The sequence below is a fragment of the Coffea arabica genome, chromosome 9e (assembly GCF_036785885.1).
Source record: "Coffea arabica cultivar ET-39 chromosome 9e, Coffea Arabica ET-39 HiFi, whole genome shotgun sequence".
NCBI lineage: Eukaryota > Viridiplantae > Streptophyta > Magnoliopsida > Gentianales > Rubiaceae > Coffea > Coffea arabica.
The window spans coordinates 3,484,219-3,492,037 of record NC_092327.1 but is presented as its reverse complement, the minus strand read 5'-3'; the positions used below and the strand labels follow the sequence as shown (position 1 = coordinate 3,492,037).

The 7,819-nt window shown below is 34.2% G+C and overlaps 1 non-coding gene across 1 annotated transcript; it reads right to left on the bottom strand.

Moving 5' to 3' along the window:
* Positions 1-4,282: 4,282 nt before the first annotated feature.
* Positions 4,283-4,390, bottom strand: LOC113710810 (small nucleolar RNA R71). The gene has a single exon (XR_003452990.1). It is a non-coding gene; the product is annotated as a small nucleolar RNA R71 (small nucleolar RNA).
* Positions 4,391-7,819: the final 3,429 nt, after the last annotated feature.

The following is a 7,819-nucleotide window of genomic DNA, read 5'->3' as shown; positions in this document are numbered from 1 at the left end:
TGAGCCGGGGTTGGTTTTTCGCTAACTTTGGAAATTCGGCAGAATTCACTCGTTGGAAACCAGCCCTTGAAACTTATAAATCAATTGGAGGTGCAAGTAAGGTTTAGGACAAAACAAGCGGATCGAGAATCGGAGTTTCGAGCACCAAGATATGGTAGCTCAAAGTTGGGGAAAATTCAAGACTGTTGAACAATTTCCAGATTTGGGTTTCCGACTTTGGACCTTTAGTTAAGTGTCAAAACAGACTTGGATTGGTACCAAATTTTCAGTATAGGACTCCTATATGAAGGGTATCTCTCTATCAAATTTCGTGGAAAAATACCTTCAGGAAGGTGGTTAACCAATCAACCAAAGTTTTGAAATTACTAAGGCAAAACTGCCTTTAGCTCCCTTTCTCTCGGTTTCCAAACATTCGGCTAAGGAACCTCCAAACATGGTTCATTTGTGCAAGAAAGGTCTAAGGAACATACATGGTACATTTAGTAGGTGTTTAGCACCAAGAAATTTATTTAGTAAGACCACAACCAGTCTCACATCTAATCTGTCCAAATCTAAGAGTTTTCAAGAACAAGGCAGTCACCGAATTTTGATCATGACTCACTCAATTTAACTCGGAATTGAGCATGGTTGATAGTGATGGAAAATACATTCATAGGGCTATAACTTCACAGAAGAAATCGTTTTAAGTTTCAGCATGCAACTGGCTCAAAATTAAGCCTAAAGTTACAGCATCATCAAATCATTCCAGCAGAACAGAGAAACAGGGCAGCCTTCTTAAAACGATTGGTTTGGCTCACACACTTGGAACCAAAATGTGCATTTTATACCGTTGGAAAGGTGTGTATGTCTAGTTTTAAATTCCACTAACGGCACTCGATTTCGACGTCGGAGGACAAAGTTACGGCCAAAACACTATCACTGGACAGAGCTACACGAAAACAGTTTTCCAGCTTGACTAGTTTCACAAAGAAATTCATTTGCCCAACCAAACTTCAATATTTTCCAATGAAAATTTCTACACAACTAATACAACATATAAACATCATATTCAAGCCATTAGATCATCAAAATTTGGCCTTAAAATAACCGAACAGGGCAGGGGCAAAATCGGAAGTTTCTATCCCATGAGTTCCTTGAGGTTTCTACTAATTATACTCCATTAATCCAACATTTCAAACACTAAACCAACATTATAAACAGCATCAATCATCATATCAGCCATCAAGACAGAGGTGGGAGTTCAAGAGCCCACCTTCCATTTTTTCAACAACAACCACAACCCATAAGAAATTAAGAGCTAAAAGATATACTAGAACTTCCAAAAATTGAAGTTAGAAGGCTGGATTATGACTTACTCTAGTTGATGTTCAAGTCAGAAATTCAGTCCCTCCTTGCTCCTAAGTGAGCCGTGAAAAGCCTCCCCTTTTTAGCTAGATATGAACTCCAAGGCTTAGGCTAAGTAGTGCTAAATTTGAGAAGATTTGGTGGTGATTTGAGTGAGTTTTGTAGAGGAAATGTTGGAAATTTTTCGGTTGTTCCTTTGCTGTCTGCTAGCCGGCCATGGAAGCTTGGAGAAATGAAATGTTTGGTCTGACCTTTTGGCGTACAAGGAACGCTGAACGTCTAATAGTTTAAGTGCGCAAAAGTCAATTGCAAATAGTGCGCATACGCGCGCGTTTTGTGCTCGATTTCTCTTAAGTTTGTTGCACTAGTGCACTAAACCTCTAAGGCACTTACATTCATATAAATATTATTCATTCTTAATTGTCCCAAAATAATGGTCTAAAGTCCCTCAATTAAGCGTGCGCGTGAAAACGCGTATTTCCAATTTAGGCGCAATAAAGTAAAACCTTCGAGAAATTCTTATAACGATCGTACCACTAACTATCACTTGAGTACTTAAACCTAAATTTACCTATTTTGGACCATTGTACCTATCTCCAAATTTTCGAGCTTATTGTACTCCCAATTGGCTATAGTTTTCAGACACGTTTTCACTAAACAAGCTTCTAAGAAAATAATTTTTGAATCGAGACACTTTAAAAATATAACGAAACTATAAAACCATGTACTTAGGTCTAAAAAGGCTAAAAAATATTATTCGTGGCAAAAATCCAAATAAATAATTAATTTAGCCAAAATTAAGGATTTTAAATAATAAAATTTTCGAGTCCTCACAGAACTCGTAAAGTTGGTTCAAGATGGATCCTATTCGAAGTCATTAGCGCTTGATTCCATGGCAAATTTGGAAAGTAGAAGAGCATCGATTGCAAGGATCAATGGTGGAATGCATGAATAACAACATGAACTTCTTGCATGAAGCATCAAAGATGAATTGGAGTAAGAAAGAAACAAGAAAACATAAGCAAGGAGAATACATGACTCTTGAATACGCGAGTTGAAGTCGCGTATTGTAGCCAGAATACTGCATCTTGCTCTGCCACTTGCTTTGCTTTCACACTACTTTCCACCTCTATTCCAGACAAGAATTTCGATTGCACATGTTCAAGGGACATTTTGGGAAAAGAAATGGAGTTTTATGTCTTGTCATTAACAACCTTTTGACTCTTTTAACATTATTAGAGTAAGAATCATTAGAAGAGACTTGGGCTGAGGGGAGATTATCTTATTAGGAGTCTTAGAGCTTGGGGAGACTCTAGTCTTGTTCTCTCTAGCTAGAACACCGTGAGAACAATTGGAGACTTCATTGTACAATTTATTTTGCTGAAGAAATAGAAGATCATTGGGAACTTTTTCATTATTTTGGCTAAGCTTTCTTTATTTATCTTTTTACTTGTAATTCAATATGTGTTCATGCAATGAAATTATGCTCTTTCTTGTCATATATCATATGAGTAGGTAAATTTCTAGATTTAGGGAGTAGATGAAACTTATGGCTACTTGATGCAAAGTGAATATGATTTATATTTGTTATATCTTGTATTAACTTGTCTATTTATGCATGTTTATCATCTGTTTTTGATTGATCACCAATAACAAACTTTTAGTTGTTATTGTTCAATGAAATTGGTAATAATAATGAAACAACATAAATGGACCTTAAGGAGTAGATTCATAAGAATAGAGGTACACTTACAGTTACATTATCTTTACAGTTCATGAAGAACAAAGAATAGATCTAATTATTCACCATGAGAATAGGAAAAATTAGGCTATTCTATGCCACTACATCATGAGAATGAGTTTTGGTAAATACGAAAATGCATCTCTAATTAAACAAGAGTTGTAACAAGAGGTAAATCTATTTATTTGTATTTTTGATGCCATAAGTGGGCTGTATTTCCCTAGATCCAAGGTTTGGTGATATTCTCCATTGGTTACTTGCAAGTTCTCTAGTTAATTTAGTTAGATAGTTAGCATTGTTATTTTCATTACTATTATTGATAGTTAGTCTAAATAATAGAGTTAGTTAAGGACCTAGTACTTGTAGAAGTTGCTTCTCGTGGGATTGACGCGATTTATACCCTGAACTACTAGTTGACTTATATACTTGCAACAAAACAGGTATAATTTGGAATTAAACTTGTACTCATATCAAACTCCTGTCAAGTTTTTGGTGCCGTTGCCGAGGAGTGGCAATATTAGGGTCTAACAAGTTTTATTAATTTAGACATTTATATTAATTTAGTTGATATTAGTATAGTAAAATTTCGTGTCAATATTTAGGATTGAATTTTTATTTATTTTTGTGATATAAATACTACATTATCTCTATTCTTTATTTTCATAGTGTATGCACCGAACTTTACATGTAGTCGCACCTTTTGATTTAGAAATTAAAATGACACTACAAAAACAAAGAACGCGTATACCACAAGAAGAAGAAGTTCATCACATAGAGACAATCACTATTGAGCTATCTTTTGAAGAAGAAATGGCAAAAAACGAAGTAAATAGACAAACTCTTAGGGATTTTACTTTACTAGGAACACAAGAATATCAAACAAGTATAGCACTGTCAACATTAAACGCTAACAATTTTGAAATTAAACCATCTCTTATTCAAATTGTTCAATAATCTCAATTTGGAGGTAATGCCGTAGAAGATTCTAATGCACACTTAGTCACAATTTTGGAGATATATGATACAATTAAAATGAATAGAGTTAGTGATGATGCTATAAAGCTAAGGTTGTTCCCATTTTCTTTAAGAGATAGAACTAAAATTTGGCTACACTCTCATGCTCCTAATACTTTCACTATTTGGTATGATTTGTCTAGAGCATTCTTGAATAAATACTTTCTACCGAAAAAAACTGCTAAATTTAGAATGGATATCACTAGTTTTGGTCAACAAGAAGGTGAATTATTATATGAAGTATGGGAAAGATTTAGAGATTTTCTTTGAAAATGTCCACACCACGGACTTTCCGATTGGCTAATCGTACAAATTTTCTATAATAGTTTATCTTTCTCTACCAAAACTACCATTGATGCAGCCCAAATTTTTTTTCTTTCTCTCATTATAAATTTTCTATAATGGTTTATCCTTCTCTATTAAATCACTCCAAGAACCCCAAAATTTGATAGAGGAGATGGTGACAAACAATTATCAATGGGCTAATGAGAGAGGTAATCCAAGGCGCTAAACAGCTATGATCGAAATGGATACTCTCAATATGTTTAGTGTCCAAATAAATAATATGATGAAAATGTTAAGTAAGCAAGCTAGTGTTGGTATGAGTTCTTCTTCATCTAATATACACGTGGCTTGTTGTTCTATATGTGGAGGTGATCATGATACTGATAAGTGTGTTGATTTTGAACAGATTCAATTTGTTAATAATTATAATAGAAATGTTCAAAATAACCCCTATTCAAATACATACAATTCGGGGTGAAGAAATTATCCAAATTTTGGATGGAAGGATCAAAGTAACCCACAAAGGCCGACCAATCCAGTGAAATTCCAACCAAGGCAATCACAGATGAATACTAAACCAAATTGGGAGATTATAGTGGAAAAATTGGCTAAGGGCACTTTGGAGAGATTTGAGCAACTAGAGGAGAGATTAGACCAATTGACCGGGATATACAGAAATGTGGAGGTTCAAATCGGTCAAATTATCAATTTTATCAATAATAGAAATTATGGAGAATTACCTAACAAAACGAAGATGAATCCAAGGGAGCATGTCAAGGCCATTATTCTTCGTAGTTGCAAATAGTTAGAGAATTCTCCGTTGGTTGAAACTAAGAGGAAAAGTGACAGTGAGAAACTAGAAGTTGAGAGGGTGGACCAAGAGGCAAGTGTGGGGGAAGGTAGTAGGGAGAAACCTAAAGAAGATCAATCTTCATCTTCCAGTGCCTCCGGTGGTTCCATTTCCTCAAAGACTCAATCCAAATAAGTTTGACAAACATTTTGAAAGATTTTGTTAAAATTTTCAAATAATTGCATATTAATATCCCTTTTGCTAATGCTATTTTGCAGATCCCTTCATATGCGAAGTTTTTCAAGGAGATTATGATGCGAAAGAGGAAATTGGAGGATTGCGAAACAATAGTATTAATGGAGAAATGCAGCGCCATCATACAAAACAAGCTGCCACCAAAATTGAAGAATCCAGGAAGTTTTTCTATACCATGTACTATTGATAACATTGAATTTTTTAAGGCATTATATGATTTTAGTGCTAGTGTATAATTAATTCCTTTAATAGTGGCAAGACAATTAGATTTGCATGAGTTAAAACGCACTAATATTACCTTACAGTTAGCGGATAGGTTTATTAGATATCCATTGGGAGTGTTGGAGACTGTATTGATTAAAGTGCGAAAATTCATCATTCCCATGGATTTTGTGATATTACACATGAAGGAAGATATGTCTATGTCAATTATTTTAGGTAGACCATTTTTAACAACTGCGGGTACTATTATTGATGTCAAAAATGACAAGTCAAATAGGTGAAGAAGAGGTAGAATTTAATTTGAATGAAATGAAAAAATACCATTCTTTTACTGATCATGTTTGTTGTATTGGCACTATTGAGATGATAACTCAAGAGTTAAGTCGAGTCAATCTTGACTTCGACTCTCTTGAGATTTGTTTAATGAGTTTAGGGATGCAAGAGGGAGATTGTGTAGAAATAGAAGAGGTGGTCAAGTATTTGGATTTTCAAATACCCTACAAAAGAGGTAATCTTTATGAAAATCTAAGCCAAGAAAAAGGGATCCTACCACCTTCGGTGATTGAACCTCCAAAATTAGAATTCAAACAGCTACCAACTCATCTCAAGTACGAGTTTTTTGGAGACAATAGCATTTTACTTGTCATAGTAAGTGCTCAGTTAGATGAAGAACAATGTGTGAAATTGTTAAGAGTTCTAAGGAAGTACAGGAGAGCAATCAGATGGACAATCTCAGATATCAAAGGTATAAATCCTTTTATGTGTATGCATCGCATTCTACTAGAGGACAATTACAAACCGATGGTGAAAATGCAAAGGAGGTTCAATCCAAGTATGAAAGAGGTGGTAAAAAATGAAATTCTCAAGTGGCTTGATATAGGTATAATCTTTCTTATCTCTGATAGTATTTGGATTAGTCCAATTCATGTTGTCCTTAAGAAGGGTGAAATTAAAATAGTAATGAGCAAAAATGATGAAATAATTTCATCTACACTTGTGGTTGGGTGGACAGTGTGCATTGATTACAAGAAATTAAATGCAGTCACTAGAAAAGATCACTTTTCTTTACCCTTTGTTGATCAATTATTGAAACGTATAGTTGGTTATGAATTTTATTATTTTCTTGATAAATTTTTTGGTTATAACCAAATAGTTATAGTTCAAGAAGATCAAGAAAAGATCACATTTACTTGCTCTTATGGTATCTTTGCCTTTAGAAGGATGTCTTTTGGTCTATGCAACGCCCTTGCAACATTCCAACGTTGCATGATGGTTATATTTTCAAACTATATTGAGAAAATTATAGAGATTTTTAGGAATGATTTTTCAATCTTTAGTTCATCTTTTGATCATTGTTTTCATAATTTAGATTTAATTTTGCAGAGATACAAGGAGACAAATCTTATGCTAAATTGGGAGAAATGCCATTTTATGATCCGTGAAGAAATTGTGTTAGGACACAAGATTTTCTCTAAAGGAATCGAGATGGACAAAGCAAAAGTAGAAGTCATTGAGCAAATGCCACCTCCAAACAATGTCAAGGGGATAAGAAGTTTTGTTGGACATGCTGATTTTTATAGACGCTTTATTATAGATTTTTCTAAAATATTAAAGCCATTGCGTGATTTACTTGGTAAAGATACCCCTTTTCATTTTAATGAAGAATGTTTGATTGCATTTGATAGGTTGAAAAAGAAATTGACTTTCGCACCAATTATTACTTCACCGGATTGGTCGCTACCCTTTGAATTGATGTGTGATACAACTGACTACGCGGTTGGAACAGTTTTAGGGCAAAAGAATGAAGGAAGGATGTATGTCATTTACTATGCTAGCAAATTGTTAAACGAGACGCAACTCAATTATGCAACCACATAGAAAGAGTTATTGACGGTGATATTTGTCTTAAATAAATTTAGATCCGATCTAGTAGGATCTAAAGTTATCATTTATACAGACTATTCAGTTCTTAAGTACTTGCTTCATAAGAAAGATGCAAAATCTCATCTAATCTAATGGATTATTTTATTGCAGGAATTTGACTTTGAAATTAAGGATAAAAAGGGATCCGATAACCTCATAGCGGATCACCTTTCGAGACTGGAGTATATCCCTACATGTAACAAAATTCCAATTAAAGAGAATTTTTTGAATGAATTTGTCCTAAC